General features: G+C 41.0%; 1 protein-coding gene and 1 pseudogene across 1 annotated transcript in view; both read right to left on the minus strand.

Annotated features, from left to right (window-relative positions):
• STK3 (serine/threonine kinase 3) overlaps positions 1–22,344 on the minus strand; it is a 466,952-nt gene that overhangs the window by 419,334 nt on the left and 25,274 nt on the right. The window lies entirely within an intron of this gene.
• On the minus strand, positions 9,276–10,420 carry LOC112629925 (annotated as a pseudogene).

Below are 22,344 nucleotides of genomic sequence, written 5' to 3' on the forward strand. Positions count from 1 at the left end.
ATGTTCAATAAAAATTGTTGAATAAATGAACGAATGGATAGGAACTCATTGAGTACCTTTTAGTACCAAGTACTAAGCTAGGTGCTTGGGGATTCTGGATATTTTAAATAACTATGATGCAATGGGATAAAGATATATAACAGAAATCGGAACAAAATGGCATGGGAACTCAAGAGCAATGGCACTGAAGATCATTCTTCACACCTGAGTCTGAAAGAAGACATAGATGTTTATCCGCTCCCTGTGCCAGGTAAAGGGCCACAAAGGGATTAAAGTGTATGGTATGGAGCAACGTTTCTCAAATGTTATTCGCATATGAGTCACCTGGGGACTCTTATTAAAACAAACTCTGGTTTGGTGGGCCTACAGTAAGCCCTAAGATCTTACATCTCTAACAAGGCCGAAGGTGATGTTCAGGCTGCTGGTCCTCAAACCACACACTGACTGACAAATTTACTCAACTCAGCACCCATGCCCCTTATTTCTTTCTACTAGACTCAAATTTTGTCTGTGTATCTAACACGCCCTCCTCCAGCATGGAGAGGAAGTGGTTCTAGTCCCAGCCCCAGGGGTAGACTGGATTTGAGCTCGGCCAATCAGGACAAGGCATTCTTTTGACTGATTACTGCGTGAGAATGGGAATGGGAAGTAAGGATGTATGATCTGTTTAAGGGAAAGGTTTTCCTTTCTATGCTGCTGTCCTTAAACAAAGAAGCATATGGCTTGATGGATACAGGCAGCCATCCTCCAACATGAGAAGCATCAGCCTCAAGAGGAAGCCAATGCCAAGGGTGCTGAGTGGAGAGGGGGAGAGAACTTGGGTCCTTGATGATGCCAGTTAGCTGCTGATTGTGTTGATCCTGGAACCTACTCTACCTCTGATCTTTCAGGTGTGTGAAACGATAAATATCCTTGTTGTTCAAGCCAATTTGAGGTCAAGACTTCCACTGGCAGTAGAAATTATCCTAATGATTACACCTGATTTTTGTTTATTTGTTTAGGGAACAAACATTTATTGAATACTACTATGTCTCAGGCACCAGAAAAATAAGACAGGCATAATTCTCTACCCTCATAAAATTTATAGCTTAGATGATAAATTAATTTGATAGAGTTCAAATTTCTGAGATGAGCATGATTTCATTTTAAATTATTTATATCCTTGGATAGGGACTACTTCTCCCTCCCTAGCCATGCCCCGAAATAGTTCTTTATGAATCATCTCTGCCCTGATACAACTGCTTCATCCTAAAACAGAGCTTTGTCTCCTTACACTTGAATATTGCAACAGTACCCTAACACCCCTCTCAGATCCCATCGACAAACTAGTACCCTGTTAATCTTCCTAGAGCATCAAATTCATGAGAGAAAAATCTCCAGAGACCCTCCGTTGCTTAAACCAGTGATTTTCAAGCTTGCTTTATGAAAGCAAAAAACTGTTTCTTCAAAAGCAAAAAATGTTCTTATACAAAATCACAATGTATTAAATAGACAAACTAGTGCTGTGCTGTAGAAGTGAGAGGCACCCAGAATCTCGTCCCCTCCCTAACCCCACTCCTACTTCATATCCCAACACACCCCCTTCCTGAGGAGTGGTAGTGTCCAACTGGTGCCTTCATTTCACATAGTTTCACAAACAGTAGCCTTGTCATAGGGTAAAATTAAAAATTTCTACTTGTCATTCTATTACCTGCCTCTATTATCTGCCCACATTCTTGAATTGACCAAGTCCAGCCTCCCCACTACCCTTCAAACATACACACTCAAGTCTTTGCCTAGGCTATTACTTGCATCAAAAATGTGTGGACGAGGTGCAGGGGCTCATGTCTGTAATCCCAGCACTTTGGGAGGCAGAGGCTGGTGGATAACTTGAGGTCAGGAGTTTGAGACCAGCCTGGGCAACATGGTGAAACCCCATCTCTACAAAAAATACAAAAATTAGCCGGGTGTAGTGGCTCATGCCTGTAATCCTAGCTACTCGTGAGGCTGAGGTGGGAGGATAGCTTGAACCCAGTAGGTGGAGGCTGCAGTGACCTCTGATAGTGTCACTGCTCTTCAGTGTGGGTGACAGAAACCCTGTCTCAAAAAAAAAAAAAAAAAGAAAGAAAGAAAAGAAAAGAAAAAATGGATCCACCTCCACTAGAGACCTGAAAACAACACAGAACACACACTTCCAGCACCCACATGGCAGGCATGACCAGTCAATCCCAATCCATCAGTCTCACTTTCCTCTGAGTTTGGTAGCTCCACAGTTTGTTTCCATGCATCACATTGGTCAACCACTATCAATCCTATTATTTGATACTCAAAAGAAATGTCTTTTTATCCTCTGCAGTAAATACAGCCCTTATTCCATCATTTTATACATTCACATTGGCACTTAATTATAAAGTAGTTTGATGTGTGTGATTCCTCAGTTTGATTATAAATGACTGGAAGCTAAGGCCTATATTTTCTCTTCTTTCCCCTGGATTCTTGGCTCAGCTGTTGCCACTTAGCAGGTATTAAATAAATGCATACGTAATGAATAAATGTTAAGACAACTATTAATTTGTATCTTCTAAAGCATGCTGATAGGATCACCATACCATATCAAAACACGAGACAGCCCTACAGCTTGAAGTACCACTTTAGGAATCAATAAATCAGAGCTCTTCTCCCCCAGGAGCACTACTAACTAGCCATGTGGTCCTTTCATCTTCTAGGCCTCAGTTTTCCTCATTCATTAGAAGGGACTTGATTATATTGTTTCTGAGGGTCAATATTAGGGATGTTCTTCAGGTTTGCTGGGCGAAGAAGCACTCAGATTACCAGGTTGCTGTGGGTGTAGAGTTCATCCTCCATGTCCCTAGCTGTAATCTGGGTTCCTGGACTTCCCAGCCAGGCCCTATGCCAGACCTTATGGAGAACTGGCACAACAGCTTCTGCCACGAAGCGTGACTACCCTTCTTTGTGTGAAAGCCTCGTCAGTTTATCCCCATCGAACAGACTCTGTCGGTCGGGCAGAGTTTCACAACAAACTCTGTTGAGGCTTTTAACCTCCTGCATACCCGGCTTCCACATGATTGTCTTTGGCTTGGACACCAATCCCTGGTCTAATCAGCTGGGGCCAAAACAACAGGATCAGTTTCACTCAGGGAATAGTCAAGCCACTTTATGTAGGGAATAACTGATTTGGGTCATCATTCTCAAAGAAGGGGGCTGCAGGTGTGGCATAACCTACACTCCCATAAACTCTTTTCTCTCCATTTCTAAAACATTTTATGTGAATTAACCAAATACTGACAATCATCATAAAGAGCATTAAGAAATGTGCAACATGAATGAAAGATTACATTATTCACTTAGCGGTAACTTAATCTTTCTGCACAGTAGAAACGCATACAGAAAGAAGACCTAGAGAAGAGGCTAACTACACAAATGGCAGAAAACCAACTCCCCTAAAGAATTTTTGGGATCCAGAGATCTTAAACATAATGTAGTGTTCCTCCAGTATTTAAAATGAAAGAAATATTTTTAAGAGGACACAGGGAATAAAAGTGTTTTATAACCTTCTGACATGTAGCTAATTCAAACACAGCCTGCCTGGTACGTGCTCGGCCATAGCCAGTAACAAAATCTCCAGCCTGTGGACCAGTCCCCAGTCCCCTCTCCTGGGATCCAGACACAAGTGTGCTTTCCAGAATGGGTTGGAGTGTGCTAGCCCACATATCTCACTTAAGCAGAGAAATCAGGGGCTGACCCTTGAGTCCAAGGCCTTTGACAAGAGATACACTTTTATAAATAAAAAGAAACAAAATATGGCACTATGTTTTCAACTATCATTTCAAAAGCAGATTTAAGAATGTCAGGATCATAACTGTTACACCTGGAAAATAGCACAGAAGATGCCACAGGATCACCCAGACAGCACTTCATGGGGAAAGGAGCCTAGACTTTGCTTTCATACAGCCCTAGGATTGAATTCCTATTATGCCTTCCCCAGTTTGCAAATTTTTTGCAAAGTGCTTAATATTAATAGTAGTTACAGTTCATCAAGCACAGTAGGCCCTTCTTATCCATGGGTTCCATATATCTGGATTCAACCAACCTCAGATCAAAAATATCTGGGAAAAAAATTGTATCTATACTGAATATATATAGACTTTTTTCTTGTTGTGATTCTCGAAATAATACATTATATTAATAACAATGATTTATATAGCATTATACTGCATTGGATATTATAAGTAATCTGGAGATGATTTAAAGTATGGGAAGATATGCATAGGTTAAATGCAAATATGACAGCACTTTGTATCAGGAACTTGAGCATCCTTGGGTTTTAGTATCCATGGGGAGTCCTGGGACCAATTTCCCATGGATGCTGGGGGATAATTGTACTTTATTCTGTGCCAAGGGCATGATATGCATAATCACATTTACTCTTTACAAGAACCCTGGGAGGTAGAAATTATTGAGTCTCTGAGATAGTAACCTTCTCATAGCCAGTTAACGTGTAGAAGGGAAGCCAAGATTCAGAGCCAGGTCTGAAGCTCTCCACTGCCTTTCCTATTCATCCTCCCTGAGACTTCATTTCCTCATTTATAGAATAGCTATAATAATACCTCCCTTAGAAAACTGTAGGGAGATTTCCATTTTGTTTTATTGTAAACATGCCTGGAACATAGTGATTGCTTAATAACTTTTGGCTAGTAATATAAATTTACACATGAAATACTGAAGTCACAAAGGGTCCCGCTGGCCACAAACCGGTTTCCTTGATTTCTAGTATGCTATTTATTTATTTATTTATTTATGAGACAGGGTCTCCCTCTGTCGCCCTGGAGTACAGTGGTGCGTTCTTGGCTCACTGCACCCTCTACCTCCCAGGTTCAAGTGATTCTCCTGCCTCAGCCTCCCGAGTACCTAAGATTACAGGCGCCCGCCACCACACCCGGCTAATTTTTGTTTTTTTAGTAGACACAGGGTTTCACCATGTTGGCCAGTCAGGCTGGTCTCAAACTCCTGACCTCAAGTGATCTGCCTGCCTCGGCTTCCCAAAGTGCTGGGATTACATGCGTGAGCCACCATGCCCGGCCTTCAGCCTGCTTTTTAAAAACATTTTTAAAAGAAGTCTAATTTAACATTATCACAAGTACAAAATGTAGAATAATATAAAATCACCCCAAATTCAATCACACATATATAGTTTCCCCTCCCAAGCTTTAGTGAGGTATAAGTGACAAAAATTATACATATTTACAGTATAGAATGTGATATTTTGATGTATGTATACATTACACATAGTTTTTTGTATATTTTCTCCTGCTGTTTTCTCACGTGTTTTTTAAAATATTGTTATAGTTTTATATTCTTTTTTTCTTTTTTTTTCTGAGACAGGGTCGTGCTCTGTCACCTAGGCTGGAGTGCAGTGGTGCAATCTTGGCTCACTGCAACCTCCCCCCACCGGGTTCAAGTGATTCTCCTGCCTCAGCCTCCCAAGTAGCTGGGATTACAGGTGCACACCATGATATCAAGCTAATTTTTGTATTTTCAGTAGGGACAGGATTTCAGCATGTTGGCCAGGCTAGTCTCGAACTCCTGGCCTCAAGTGATCTGCCTGTCTCAGCCTCCTAAAGTGCTGGGATTATAGGCAGGAGCCACCGCGCCCAGCCTGTAGTTTTATATTATATTTTTTCACTTATCATTGTCATAAATATGAATATCATAAATAATATGAATACTATGCTACATCCTATTTATACTTAGCATCTTTAATCACAAAATAAGTGAAACATTCTGGAATTTTTTTCTCCTTTGGATGAGTTTGGACCCTGTGTGAGAGAAATCTAGAATAGAATCCTCAGCTCTACCACTTATCGCCATGTGACTTTAGGAAAGTTCTTAACTCGCTAAGCCTATGTTTACTTATTTGTAAAATGGGGATAATGATTCCTAAATCAGAGGATTATTGTGAAGATTAAGTGAGGTAACACTTGTAAAGCCTCTATGCTTTTACTATTCACAATAAGCTTTTATTAACTATAGCTATTCTTAACTAGAGGCTTCTCCTTCCCCATCCAAACAGCATTACTTCACATTTTCTGTTAATCAATGGCTTTAGAGAAATATGCTTAGCGATTACATTGGTTTAAGAGAGGGAGAGGTGAAAGGGGAGAGAAAAAGAGAGAAGAAAGCCTGGGAGCTGGAAGGCTCTGCTAGGCTCTCTGACTGCACATCATGCCTGCCTTAGCCCTTTTCTTGCAACTCTTGCAACTGCAGGAGCAGCAGGGGTTCCCAGGCTGAAATTCCATTCCCAGGTAGCTCACAGGGCAGATCTGGTCACTGCTGGGATGTGTGGGCTGTGCCCACCTGCTCCCTTAGGCAGCCTCATTACACGCTGGCTCCCTCGGGATGACCGAAGCCTCTGTGGCCTGGGATAGAGGCAGCTGGGGAGGTCAGGGCAGCTTTCTGTGTTCTGTGAGAGCTTCTCAGTTGTCTGAAATCCTCAGCCTTCAAAGTAGAGCTGATCCCTACACAGAAATGTGAAACTGCTGTGAGTCAAATAAATCATTAATAGGCAAGCTGGGAAAGAATGGGCAGTAAAGAAGACAAAGGGTCAATCCTAACCCTTCTCAGAAGGACGGACTTCACATGTGCCCTTTACTTCCTTACTTGCAGGCAATGGCCTGCAACACACAAGAGGCTTTTTGCTGTCCCAGGAAGGCTCCAGAAGCATTCCACACAACTGAGCACTCCCTGGTTCTGGAAACACTCTATTCTCTTGGCTGCCATGATGCCATCCTCTCCCGTGCTTTCTTCTGCTTTTCTGGATGTTCCATGACTCCCTCCTTTGTCTGCCATTTCTCCTCTACTTGACTTCTAAATGTCAGAGCTCCTTAGGGGATGGCTCTAAGCTCTGTCCTCTTTATGAACTTTCCCTCTCCCTAGATGACCTCATCCATTTCCATGATTTGAAATACCTAATCCTAAATTTTTATCTTCAGCTCAGATTTTTCTGAGCTCTAGACCTATTTGTCCAATACCATGGATACACACATCTCCACTTAAATGTCTCTAAGATCTTTTGTAACTTAACATGTCCCAAACTCTTGATCTTAACACCCCAATACACATTCCCCCAAATTGTTCCTTCATTCAGTGCTACTCTCTTAGTAAATCTCAAGGATTCCCATCTGCTCAGTAGCTCAAGCATACCTGAGACCTAGAAGTCATCTTTGATTCATCCTCTTCCCTCACCACCCCCATCTAGTTGATCAAAAATCTCTCTCAATTCCTCCTCTACAATATTTCTTGCATCTTCCCACTGTCACCGTCCTGGCCCAAGCCTTCTCTTCTGATAGCCAGCTAGCTAATCACCCTGAGCCCTCCATATGGAAACAGGGATCATTTAAAACACAGTAAACAGGGTCAAGTCACTATCCTACACAAAAACACTTCAATGGGTTCCCGTTGCACTTAATGATAGCCAATATGTCAGGCACTTTGCAGAGATTATCATTTATTACACATGTGCATTACCTTAGTCTTCACAACCCTGTGATTATCATCCTATTTTACAGATAAGGAAACTGATGATTGGAGAAATTAAGTAATTTGCCCAAACTGACAACTAGAACAGTGTAGAGTTAAGATTTGAACTCAGTCAGTCTGACTGCAAAACCCAAGCCTCTCAATCACCACTATCCTGCCTTTCACTTAAGATGAAATCCAAATTCCCTAACATAACCTAAAAGACTCTGGCCTCCACCCCCTCTTTAGCACCATCTCCTTCTGCATCTCCATCGTTCAGTGTGTTCTAGCCATGTGGGTCTTCTTTCAGTGACTCTAATACCTTAAGGGGCCATGAAAATTATGTTTACTACGCTTTCATTATAGCACAGGGAAATGGCTAGGATATGACATTGAATGCACTGAATGAAAACACATAATTGCTTACATTATATATGCCTGAGTGTGAGCAACTTTGATTATTATACAGTCCCAAGTTATCCTGATTAAAATATTAAAACAATTGAGTTTTTGTGGGCAGGTGATGGAAAGCTTGAATAAACTTTTAGCAATGGGGGTGATATTTTTTTTTCTAATGACTCCCAGAAGAAAATGCTATTTTTAGTAGTCAACTCCCAGAAGAAAATGCTATTTTTTAGGAGTATGTTTAACTGAAAAAGCTTATATTTCCACTTAAATTTAGGCAGTTCCCCTTATTCTTCTCCTTCTTCTCCTTCTCTTTCTCCTTCAAGTAGGGCCTTGCTTTGTCACTCAGGCTGGAGTACAGTGGCACAATCGCAGCCCAACTGCTGGGTCCAAGTGATCCTCTAGCCTCAGCCTTCCAAACACTGCATTACAGATGTAAGGCACTGTGCCTGGCCTTAGGCAATTATTTTTGACAGAAGGTATGAAAACTAGTGTCACATTATAAAGTCCTCATCAAATATCTCATGCTTAAGCAAAGATCCCAAATCATAGTTTGTAGATTTATTGCAGCTTTCATTCAAAATATCTTTTTTATCATCTGTCACACAGGAAAACCTTGATATCTTCCTATCAGCCTAAAGAAATAAGAAACACAATAGGACCGTGATTATACTTTTAAATATTAGGGAGTTTAGAGCCCCAGATATTCTATATGCAGACCACCATGCTCATGTTTATGTCTTTTTTTTTCTTACGTGTTAGAAATGTTTATTTGTCAAAAAATTATTTAAAAATGGGAGGAGTGGAGTAAAACAAGGCTAAATTTCAGCTAATACTGTAACATCACAGGTCAGATATAAAAAAACAAACAACAACAAAACCCCCAATGGTTCTAGCAATTTCAGAAGATTAACTTCAACGTTAGAGTCCAGAACTAACAGAGAAGAGTAAAAGGCTGCTTGCCACTACACGGTCATTTTAAAGAGAAAGGAGATGCTGCAGGTAGGCAGGGAGAAGTATTCAACTCCTAGGAAAAGCAAGATAAGAGGGGTTCCAATGCACAGGAAAAAGGGGATGCCAGCATAATCTTTACCCAGGACTGTTCAGAGGCTGAGAATATAAGGAACAGAGTAAAAAGGCTGCAGAGACTAGTATCAGGAGGAAAGAAAAGTCAACTTAGAAGAATTAAATTAAGAAAGAAAACATAGTTGGTCACAAACTTCTTTTGTTTACTGAAACGTGAAGCAATGGAAACATCCTGGCAAAGTGGACCGCACGGAGCAAGTTCTCATAAATGCCCGCAGCGGAGGTTCAGTCCGCAATTATTCTACCTCCAGTTTTTAAAAGGCTGAGCATCAGGCTCGGTCCATATACTGCTCCTGTTCATAACGGGCCATGCCATGTAGAGAATTCCGTGTAGCTGCTGAAGCCTGAGATAACTCACTCTCTGGCCCATAACCATAGCCCTCTCCAACTGTGGGGAGCATGGCTGCAGCGCGACGCTATAAGGCTCCTGTCCGTTCCATAATAGGAGGAATTGGTGGCCGGAGCAGCAGCCATAGCAGCTGAAGTGGCAGCAGTGCGGGAGCTTGGCAATAGGTGTCTGTCGTAGGGATTAGCAGAAATAGAGTTGAGGTGGCTGGTCACAGTTGTACTTTGGACTTGAGGCAGATGGGACATGGTCTGCTCTGCCTAGTTATATGCAGAAGCTGCTGCTGCCGCTGTTGCTACTGCCTCATAAAAGCAGACCCAGCATTGCTAATAGTATCGCTTATAGATACTCCATATGCATCGTTGTAATATGTGGATTCCCCATAGCCCACGGTATAAGGCGTGTGAACTGCTCCATACTGTTCATTATACTGCTCAGTAAAGTCTGCCACACAACCTGTGTGATCTACTGGGCACTCTTTGGACCAGTGACCTTCTTTCTTACACTGATAGCAGCCACACTGGTCTCCCATCCCAGGGGCAGTTTGAAGCCGGCTTGTGGACAACTGCACATGCATTATCTTGCCTTGAAACTCTGTGTTGTCAAGGCCCCTGACGGTCTCCACTGCATCCTCTGACCACTCCTCATACATTCCATGTGTATGAAAGCATAATCTTTCACGATATCACATTCGATGACTGGACCATACATCTCAAACTTGACTCGAAGCTCTTTGTTGGTACAAGTGGGACTGATGTTACCCACATGTAACTTGGTTGAAGCTTTGCTCTTACTCTTGCTGGCTTCAATGTTGATGTTCACCCCATGAAGCTTGTAGTAGTGCAGATTGTGTATGGCATCCTCAGCCGCTGTCTTGTCTTCTGTGTGTACAAAGCCGTAGTTCTTAATGATGTCATATTCCAGCACCTTCCCATACTGCTTGAAAAGAGAGCGGATCTCCTGCTCTGTGGCCTCCTGGGGCATGTTTCTGATGAACAGCTTCACCATCCTGACAAGCGCCTCTGGATGGCAGCGGCAGAGGTAACTCCTGCATCAGAGAGAACCCTAAAAAATCGTTTGTCTTGATAAGAGAAAAACTTCAGCCAAAATTAAATTTAAAAGAGTTTAACTGAGCAACGAACAATTCACAAATCCGGAGCCAGAGTAGGCTCAGAGAGTCCAGGGCAGCCACATGGTGGAAGATTTATGGACAGGAAAAGGAAAGTGACATGCAGAAAACGGAAGTGAGGTACAGAAACAGCCAGATTGGTTACAGCTCAGCGTTTGCCTTATTTGAACACAGTTTGAACAGTTGGCTATATATGATTGGTCAAAACTCAGAGATTGGCACATGTGTAGGCTACAGTGTGTTTACAGCTCCACTTGTTATAGTTCATGATGCATGGAGAAAACTTTAGGCCAAAATCAAAATATGTAAGGAGGCAGCTTTAGACTAAACTTGATTTAACAGCCTTAATAAGATCCCTGTTCAAAGGCTCACATTTCTGTAGAAGCTACAGTTTTTCAGTTCCAAGGATAGGTAAAAACAGGGCAGCACCATGATCTATAAAATCTAGAGTTATGGCTCAGAGTTAGGGCCTTTCCTTGGTGACATTGTGATGGTTGAGCTGGTCTACAATAAATCTGTGAGGGCAGAACTTGGAAGCGTTGGCTGCCTTCACGGCATGGAAGGCCTCAGCTCTGCGTACCACAGCGTGGTTGTGCTCCTGCCCCATGGTCAGGTAGGACGTGCCTGTGCAGTAGTAGTTCTCACGGTCTGCGGGGCGGCCGCTGGTGCTTCCAGATCCACTGCCTTCCAGGAATGCCACCACAAGAGAGGAGGGCAGTCAGGAACTTGGAGCCTGGGGCTGCACTCATCAGACAGCCAAGTCGTTTTGACCACTGAAGCACAGATGAAATGTTTAACTATCTTCTTACAATATTTAACTTAGTAATTTAGTTTAAAATGCATATACAAAATTATATGTATTAAAAAACTTTTTTTTTAAATTGCCTTTTCCCACTCACATATTTTATGAAAACATTTTATTCAAACTTTTTAAAGGCATGTTTCATGTCAGTGTCTTCCATCACCTCTAAAGAGATGTTCTCTACCAATTTTCCTGACCACCTCACCTTCACTTCTACTCAAACGATTTGCAACATAGTATTTTCTTCTTAAAAACAAAAAATTTATTACAGACTGGGTATGGTGGCTCATGCCTGTAATCCCAGCATTTTGGGAGGCTAAGGAGGGAGGATCCCTTGGGGCCAGGAGTTCAAGACCAGCCTAAGCAACATAGGGATAACCCCATCTTTACCAAAAAAAAAAAAAATTAGCCAGGCATGGTGGTATGCACCTATGGTACCAGCTACTCCAGAGGCTGAGGTGAGATAATTGCTTGAGCCCAGGATTTGGAGGCTACAGTGAGCCATGATCATGCCACTGCACTCCAGCCTGGACAACAGAGCAAGATCCTGTCTCAAAAGCAAACAAAGAAACAAAATTTATTACAGAAAATTTCAAACACAAATAGAAGTATATAGAAATATCAACAAAGGTTGGGTGGGGTGGCTTATGGCTGTAATCCCAGCACATTGGGAGGCTGAGGCTGGCGGGTCACAAGGTCAGGAGATCAAGACCATCCTGGCTAACATGGTGAAACCCCGTCTTTACCACAAATACAAAAAAAAATTAGCCAGGCGTGGTGGCACCACCTGTAGTCACAGCTACTTGGGAGGCTGAGGCAGGAGAATCCCTTGAACCTGGGAGGCGGAAGTTACAGTGAGCTGAGATTGTGCCACTGCACTCCAGCCTGGGCGACAGGGCAAGACTCCATCTCAAAAAAAAAAAAAAAAAAAAAAAAGAAACACCTCAACAACTATCAACTCATGGCCAACGTTTTGTTCATAATCCTCCATGCCCTCCTTCCTGAATTGTTTTTAAGCAAATCCCAGACATCTTATCATTTCACCCGAAAATATGTCAATATGTATCCCTAAGAGAAAGCTCTTTTAAAGAAATATAACTGCAATAGCATTATAGTACCTAAAAATTAATAATTTCTTCACATCATTAAACATGTAGTAAGTGTTCAGATTTCCCTAATTGTGCCAAAAAGTTGTTTAAATCAGGATCCAGACTAGGTCCATACCTTGCATTTAGTTGATATGTTTTTTAATTATCTTTTAATCTATGGGTGTCCTCCTTCCTCTGGCTCTTTTTTCCTTGCATACAATTCATTTGTTGATTGGCCCTTTAGAGTTTCTCACATCCGGAATTTTGCTGACTGCATTCCTGTGGTGTCTCGTAACATGTTCCTCTACTCACCTTTATCTCCTGGAACTAGTAGGTAGCTCTGGAGACTTTATCACATTCACATTCTATTTATTGGCAAGAATATTTCTTAGCACTTTCATCAAGAGGCTAACTGGTTGGTTGTTTTTCTTTTTGTGTTATTATAGCCATTAATCATCACTACCTAGATTCACTATTTCAGAAAGGGTGCAAAATGGTGACACTCTGATTCTATCATTTCTTCCTCATTTGTTAGCTAGAATACTTCTCTAAGGAAAAATGTTCTCTTATGAGCTTTCGATCACGCTAAGGTGCAGTCTTCAGGAAAGGCAAGATAAATGTGTGATTCCTTCTCTTTATTAGTTTTCAGAATAATGAGTTGGTTTCCTAACATCCATCAAGAGTGACCTAATGTCTGTGTATTACTTAGTTTTATTTTTGGGTGGTCATGGTGGCTCATGCCTGTAATCCCAACACTTCGGGAGGTCAAAGTGGGAGGATCACTTTAGCCTGGGAGGTTGAGGCTCCAGTGAGCTATCATCACACCATTGCGCTCCAGCCTGGGCAACGGAACAAGACCTTTTCTCAAAACAAAAATGGCTGGGCGTGGTGGCTTACACCTGTAATCCCAGCACTTTGGGCAGCCAAAGTGGGCAGATCACTTGAGGTCAGGAGTTCAAGACCAGCCTGCCAATATGGTGAAACCCCATCTCTACTAAAAATACAAAAATTAGCCAGGCATGGTGGTGCACACCTGTAATCCCAGCTATTCAGGTGGCTGAGGCAGGAGAATTGCTTGAACCCAGGAGATGGATGCTACAGTGAGCTGAGATCATGCCACTGCACTCTAGCCTGGGCAAGAGTGAGACTCTGTCTCAAACAAAAACAAAAATAAAAACTTAGTTTTGTTTTATCTTATTTGGGATATACTACTTTTTATTTTATATAGGTTCCTGACCCTGGAATTTTTATTATAAGCTACAATCAACCAGTTATAAACTATTAAGATAGTTGACCTTTTTTTCAGTGGATAATCATATTTTATCGACAGATGTTGAATTTTTGAGATGGAATTCACATACCATGCAACTCACAATGTAAAGTGTACAATCCAATATTTTTTAGTATATTCACAGATATATGTAACCATCACCACAATCAGCTATAAAACATTTTCATCACTTCAAAAAGAAATCTCCATACCCTTTAACTACCACCTTCTTATCTACCCATCCCCTCCCCCAGGCCCAAGTAACCTGTGATCTAATTTCTGATCTATAGAGTTCCCTGTCTGGGACTTTCATACAAATTGAATCATATATTATGTGATCCTTTGTGACTTGCTTCTTTTACTTGGCATGATATGTTCAAGGGTTGTCCATGTTGTAGCATATACCAGTACTTCATTTCTTTCTACAGTCAAATAATATTCCGCTGTATAAATATACAATGTCTTTTTTATCCATTCATCAGTTGATAAACATTTGGGTGTTTCCAGCTTTTGGCTATTAGGAAGAAAGTTGCTATAAACATTCATGTACATGTTTCTATGTGGACATATGTTTTCATTTTGCTTGGGTACATACCTGGAGTAGAATATGTTAATACTATATTTAATCATTTGAGGAACTGTCTGACGTTTTTTCAAAGCAGCTGCACCATTTTACATTCCCACTTGCAGTGTATGAGAATTCTAATTTCTCCACATCCTCAACAACATTTGTGGTTATCTGACTTTTTGTTTCCAGCCAACCTAGTTGGTATGAAGTAGTATCTTATTGTAGTTTTGATTTGTCCTTCTGTGACTTATAATTCTAAGCATCTCTTCATGTGTTTATTGGTCTCTTATACAGTTTTCTTGGAGAAATGTCTATTCAGATACTTTGCCCATCTTTAATTGGATTATTTGTCTTTTTTATTGAGTTATAGGACAGATAATTTTTCTAATTTGCCACATAGGTATGTATTAATATAATCACTTATATTTTTAAAGTAATTTTTTAAAAACTTACTTTATAAATGTAACCAGCACTTAAAATTGTGTAGTAATAACCTCAACGTTATTACTGACTCAGTAATAGGGTGAATTATTGACTCCATATTAAGTTTTTCAGTAACTTTTAAATGTTCCAGCAGATGACCTCAATAAACGTGAAGAACTAACATTGGCTGAAGTTTTTTTCAAACTAACATGTCTTCTCTAAACAGTAAGTTGTTATTCAAAACAAAATAATTGAGAAGGAATCTTCTATAGTATGATCAACTTTGTAAGGACTTAAACATATGGTGACTCTTTTCTGAGGAATATTTTTACGAAAATCCTGTCTTTTATTGGATGTATGTGGTACATTACATAATTTACAACTCTGTTTTAAAATAAAGCCCATGTAGCCCACATTATTGGATGACATTAGTCCCTGTGCATTACTGCTGGGTTGTAGGAGATTGCAGTGTTAAATGACATCACACAGGAAGTGTTTAACACAGTCTACGACCTGCCTGTGAGAATATCCTTCTTCAACTTAGACTCCAGAGGAAATGAGTCTTTCCACTGAAAGGTGTTAAACATGTCCCTCCCACATTACAGTGCTCAAGAGAAAACTGACTGGGCAGAGAGATTACAGCCCCAAGGAGAGCATAGGTGAATAGCCCACTGGAGGGAGCTTAGTGGTCAACCATTGTACTTAGCAGGGGAAACAGAACTGACGCATCACATGGCTTCTGGTGAGGTCCATACATAGCAAGGCAGCAGGTCACAAGCAATTCTGTGGACTGCTGGAAGAAATGCATGCTGGAAAAAGGTTACCACTAATTCTTTATGAGGAAGAACTAGGGTCTGGAGTCATATGTCACTGTTCATTTTTTGTAGTTTGTTGCATGTAATCTTGTAAGCAAACTCTAGTTCTTTTCACAATGAGTGGATTGGTCATTCTCAACAAATTATTGTCTTCCTAAAGTTCTAAATATAAAAAGCTCTTTAGGTATAGATAAATTAGGTAGACCACAACTAATTATTAAGTCAAGATTCCGTTTTTGCAGTGATCAATCATATATCAGCAGCCTCCCTTACAAAATTACTAATACAGCCACAAGGATGTGTTACTCATAAAAAATATTGTTTTTATTTATTTATTTACTTATTTTTGGAGAGAAGGTCTTGCTCTGTTGCCCAGGCTGTAGTGCAGTGGCATGATATTGGCTCACTGCAACCTCTGCCCCCGGATTCAAGTGATTCTTGTGCCTCAGCCTCCCAAGTAGCTGGGATTACAGGCACATGCCACCATGCCTGGCTAATTTTTGTATTTTTAGTAGAGACAGGGTTTCACCATGTTGGCCAGGCTGGTATCGAACTCCTGGCCTCAAGTGATCTGCCTGCCTCAGCCTCCCAAAGTGCTGGGATTACAGGCATGAGCCACCATGTCCACCCCAGAAAATATTCTTAATGGAAATATACCAACACAGTGATTTTAGTACATTTTTAATGGGGGTCTTATAATAAGAGTATTTATCCTACTTCTTTTTTCTATTTTTCTAATTGTACATAATGGGAATTTTTTTAAAAAACAAAAACTAATAAAAAATAAACAAAGCTTATTCCTAAATGATTCAGATTTGTTACAGTTTCTATAGTAGTGCTTTCCACCCTTGAAATATTGACCAAAATAGATTACTTCTAGTTCAAATAATTACGTTATAGAAAAACATTAAGAATTTGCCTATACAACATTAATGTGTTGAGGTTTTACAGAGCTAAGCCCTTTTTTCCTCACCCAAGTTTAAGACCAACTGAGAGATAGACACAAGAGTCAGACAGTTGAAGATCAAGACTTCATCTTGGGCTGGGCACCATGGCTCATACCTGCAATCCCAGAACTTTAGGAGGCAGAGGTAGGCGGATCACATGAGGTCAGGAGTTCAAGACCAGCCTGGCCAACATGGCAAAACCTCATCTCTACTAAAAATATAAAAATTAGCCCAGTGCGGTGGCGCACGCCTGTAATTCCAGCTACTCGGAGGCTGAGGCAGGAGAATCGCTTGATCCCAAGGGGAGGAGGTTGCAGTGAGCCTAGATCGCACCACTGCACTCCAGCCTGGGCAACAGCGTGAGACTGTGTCTCAAAAAAACAAAAACAACAACAATAACAACAAAAATGAAAAAAAAAAAACTTTATCTTGATTGCTGGTAAAGCTAGAGTGGAGAACATGGTTTTAGATCTGTGACTTACATTTTGTCCCAAATTAAACTTGTCTGCTTGGTCACAGGAAGAGTTGGAAAGCCATAGGCTTTCTTCACAGGGATAGAATGTGCCCCACTAACAACACTATGTAGAGAACAGACTAAAAACATACTCTCTGCAGGCAGCCGAGATAACAGGGAAGTGGAGTCCAAGAGGCTGAGTCATGCATGCCCAGTTCTTATGCCCAAACACCAGAGGTAGGGTGGTAAAAAGAGACCAGGGATGTTACTTTAAGAAAAGAAGTCTTCCATACAGAACTATGAGACCAAGGGAAATGAATAATCCTAAGCCACCTGAACCAGTAATAAATGGTAAAAACTTCAGCCAGGTAACCAGGGCCATGTGATACTAAGAAAGAGTTTTGACAGGTTATGTGTGTTTTTTTGTTTGTTTGTTGATTTGTTTTTTGAGACAGGGTCTCACTGGTTGTGGGTTTGTTTTTCCTAGGGACTCTGTCCCCTAGGCTGGAGTGCAGTGGCATGATCTTGCCTCACTGCAGCCCCAACCTCCCGGGTTCAAGCAATTCTTGCGCCTCAGCCTCCCAAATAGCTGGGATTACAGGCGTGAGCCACCATATGCAGCCCATTTTGGCTATGTTTGAAACTAAATTGATTTTTAAAATTTGGGGTTCACATAAATGGCAAAAATAAAATTATTAAGCAGAGGAACCTGTTGTATTTTGAAAAACAAATGAGAGCTTTCTTTTTTTAAATGTGCAATAATAGTTTCCCTTGATTTATGCTTCTTTCAAATTCCACAAATTAAAAATGACTTGCAAATTAAAACAAAAATTAGAAAAACATTGTCATGTCTAACAGAATTCTCTCTCCCTTCTCTAAACACTACTTAGCCAGAAACAGAGAAATAAAAACTTCTCTAAAAGAGGGTAGAGAAGCTGTTGTTTGTTTTGTAAAAGTTAATTCAGTGTGCAAAGCTAGTAAGGAAAGCCCATCCTCTTAGCTGGAGTTGCATAATCTTCAAAGAAGAGTCCCTGGAGAGTCATAACCAGAAATGTTGATTCAACACACACATTTGCTGTGCAAGACTTCTGGCCTTCATCCAGACTCCTTGGGACAAGGTGTCCACATGCGCCTGAATGCCGCCAAGGAGATGGCAGGTAAGAAGATTTTCACATAGGTATTTCAGTGTACAAACCTCTTGCACCACATTTGCCCACTCAGGTATTAAACTAAATCCTTTTCCACACTGCAATGTGACTGAACCTGAGGAAAATAATCTTCCATACCAGGCACAAATGAATATTTCTGCTTAGGAGCAACCAGAAGTCCAGGAGTGAGAACAGAGTTCTCTAAGGCAATTGCCTCTGGCAGCCACAGGCTGAGATACCTGGGGTCTGTCTTTACTGAGAGACCTTGAGACCCTTAAGCCTCTTTTAGTCTATTTTCTCATCTCAAAAATACAGAAGCTGGATTTATCAGGTGGGAACTGCCTTGAGATTCTATGATACTTTAGTTTCTTTCTATCCAAACATTCTTATGGCAATCCAATAAGTTAAGGTGAAATTTATTTCAGTGATTGATTATTCAGCTAAAGCCAATTCAAAAAAAAAAAAAAAAAAACCCAGACTTTATCGCTGTGCAATACATCCATGTAACAAATCTGCACTTGTACTCCCTAAACCTACAAAGATAAAAAATGTATTTTTTAAATAAAAAAAATAAAAACCCAGCCAGGCACGGTGGCTCACATCTGTAACCTCAACACTTTGGGAGGTGAGGCAGGCAGACCCTTTGAGGAGTTTGAGACCAGCCTAGGCAACATGGCAATACCTCGTCTCTACAAAAAATACAAAAATTAGAGGCCAATGTGGGAGGATCGCTCACTTGAGCCTAGGAGGTTGAGGCTACAGTGAGTCATGATTGTGCCATTGCCCTCCGGCTTGGGCGACAGAGCAAGACCCTGTTTTAAAAAAAATGAAAAAGCCTGTAAGCTAGGCCTGTGTGCAAGCACATGCCTACACACACACACACACACACACACACACTTCACTCTTAAAATAAGGGGCTTGAAATTATTTCAGTTGTTTGTTCACACAGGCCCAAATTGCTCAACACTGGGTTTCATGTTGCCGCTATTGACATGTTAATTGTACTGGATTGTTTTCTGTCCTCTCAAACTGTCCTAGTCTCTCTTTAAGCAGAATGGATTTCTAAACACGGGTCCTCAAAACAGGACGGTGGAGCCAGCCCCACATGCTTAGGGGCATGTAAGAGCTAAACGTGCTGATATGCTAACTGTGTGCCTGAAAGATGGATATGACACAAGGACAATAAACAGTGGTTGATTGAAGGAAAAATTCCTGAAAAATTGAAGACAAATACATCTTTCACTAAACAGAATCAAGTTTTATGTGTTGTAGGACAAGTATCTAGGACTACATTTTGAAAATGTAAATGTAAAAAGAACACTGGATTTAGGTCCAAATTCATTTCTGCCATTTACTATGCAACTTTGGGCAAGATCCTTAAGCACTGTCTCTGAGCTTTGGTTTCTCCTCTAAAAGTGTAGATTAGACACCCACCTCAAAGGAAAGGTTGTGATGGTTAATACTAAGTGTTAACCTGATTGGATTGAAGGATACAAAATATTGATCCTGGGTGTGTCTGTGAGGGTGTTGCCAAAGGAGATAAACGTTTGAGTCAGTGGGCTGGGAAAGGCAAACCCACCCTTAATCTGGGTGGACACAATCTAATCAGCTGCCAGCATGGCTAGAATATAAAAAGAGAAACTGGCCTAACCTCCTGGCCTGTATCTTTCTCCCATGCTGGATGCTTCCTGCCCTCGAACATCGGACTCCAAGTTCTTCAGTTTCGGGACTTGGACTGGCTCTCCTTGCTCCTCAGCTTGCAGACAGCCTATTGTGGGACCTTGTGATCATGTGAGTTAATACTTAATAAACTTTCCTATATATATATATGTAGTTCTGTCCTCTAAAGAACCCTAATACAGTGGTTTTGAAGATTGAATAGGAAACTGTAAAAGTGCCTGGTATAGTACTTAATATACTCAAAAGTTTTTATTTGGATATCAAAATAATTATTTTATCATTTGAGAAATCTTTTTGAAAAGGAAATAATAATGCTAATTGATTGATGTGTGTGTGTGTGTGTGTGTGTGTGTGTGCATGTGATTTTTAAAATGGAGTCTTATAAAAATTTTCCCCAGATATGACGTGTTCATCATTCTGTCGCACAGGGCACCCACCACTCAGAGAAAACATCCATCCTCTGCCCCTCCACACACATCAAGTTCTTATCCAAGAGAAGTTTCTCCTTTCCTTTTTATGCCAACATGGTTAGCTCATATTTCCTTTACTAGTGACCAATATCACTTTACCCATCTACTTTAGGATAGCTTTTCCAGAAACTATGAAAGGCAGAATAAAATTCCCCCTGTTTCAAAGACCTACAAAGCAGTAGCTGATTCACCAACTTCTGATGGAGATGCTACAAGGAGCCTATATTCACTGTCTCAAATGCATTTTTTTTCCTGCTGTGGCATAACCCTGCAAAAGCTAAGGAGAGCAGTGTCCTCAAAAGAAAGGGAGTGTTAAAACTCCCTGTTTAAAAAAATATAAAAACTGGCCGGCTGTGGTGGCTCACACCTGTAATCCCAGCACTTTGGGAGGTTGAGGCAAGTGGATCACTTGAGGTCAGGAGTTTGAGAGCAGCCTGGCCAACATGGTGAAATCCCATCTCTACTAAAAATACAAAAATTAGCTGGGCATGGTGGCAGGCACCTGTAATCTCATCTAGTCGGGAGGCTGAGGCAGGAGAATTGCTTGAACCCAGAACGCGGAGGTTGCAGTGAGCTGAGATCGCATCACTGCACTCTAGCCTGGGTAACAGAGCAAGAGTCCTCCTCAAAACAAACAAACAAACAAAAAACCACTTCAGCTTCTAGCATAGTGCTGGACATGCAGTGAAGGGTGCAAAAAAGCTTAAGAAGGAAAATGGAACAAGCACTGTGTCTACGGTCTTCACAACTGAGACTTAGTTTCTCTTCCTGCAGTATAAATATAATTGCCCTCCCTCTCTCCACTGGTTATTGAGAGGACCACATGACCATGAGTGGCAGCAATACATTACCTAAGTTATTATTATTATTGTTATTCATCATGCATTCAACAAATACTGAGATCACTGTTCTAGGCTCTGGGGATAGAGCATTAAATCATCAGACTAAGATGTTTGCCCCCGTGCAGTTTCCTAAGTAATTGTAAGATATTTTTAGTTTGGGAATAGTTCTAAGTAGGAAATAAACAGAGCAAAGTAATTAAAAAACAAAACAAAACAAGACAAAAAACAGGGTGGAGATGGGAGTGGTTCTAGGTTAGTCAGTCCTTTTTGATGGGGATTTGGGAGCTGAGTCCTGAGCAATGGGAAAGAACCAGCCATGAAAAGAGGTGGAGGAGGAGCACTCTGTTCTAAGAAGAGCATCTGCACTTCTTCGTGCGGGTCCTGAGTTGGGCATGAGATTAATGTGTCAACGGACTAGAAAGACAGCCCGTGTTCTTGGAGCACAGTGAGCAAGGGAGAGGGACAGAGGATGAAGTCAGAAAACAGATGGAAACCAGTGCATCTAGGTCATGGTAAGGATTATTCCAGAAATCTGCTGAAATGCACACGTTCCTGTTTAATTGCCTTGACACACAATAGGCACTTAATAAATACTTATATTCATTGATTTCCTACAGACACAATGTCTTAGATAAATATGTGATCTAACAGTCATCTAATTGACCAGGGCTCTGAGCAAATGGCAGATGTACCAGCATAACCTTTTTAAAGAAGACAGTAATGCGGGTTGCATTCCAGGGAGCGGAATCTAGAGGTGGGCTTCTCATCTGCAGTGGATTGAATGTTTGTGACTCCCCAAAATTCATATCTTTAAATCTTAACCCCCAATTTGATGATGTTTTTTGGAGGTTAGCCTTTGGTCATGAGGGTGGACTCCTTAGGAATGGGATTAGTACACTTTTAAAAGAAACCTCAGAGAGCTTGTTTGCCCTATTTGCCATGTGAGAACATAGCAAGGACCAGGAAGAGGCCCTCATCAGACACTGGATCTGGCAGCTCCTTAATCTCGAATAGACCGGCCTCTAGAACCGTGATAAAACAAATTTCTGTTGTTCATAAGCTACCCAGTCTATGGTATTCTGTTATAGCAACCCAAACAAGATAAGACATCATCCATTTTGGAAGAAACCTCTCCTATTTCACTGTAAATTGCAGATTCCACCAACACCCTGCCAACCACCAAGAACTGATCTCAATGTTAGTGTCATGTCTTCTGGGTACCAAGACTTCGAAGCCATCTCTGGGGAGTGTGGGAGGGAAAAAACCAACAGCTCAAGACCCATTCTCTACTCCTTTCTAGCAATGCAACTTTGAGCAAGTGAATTACCTAATAACAATAAAGGTAAGTGTTTATGT

This window comes from Theropithecus gelada, chromosome 8 (assembly GCF_003255815.1).
Source record: "Theropithecus gelada isolate Dixy chromosome 8, Tgel_1.0, whole genome shotgun sequence".
Lineage (NCBI taxonomy): Eukaryota > Metazoa > Chordata > Mammalia > Primates > Cercopithecidae > Theropithecus > Theropithecus gelada.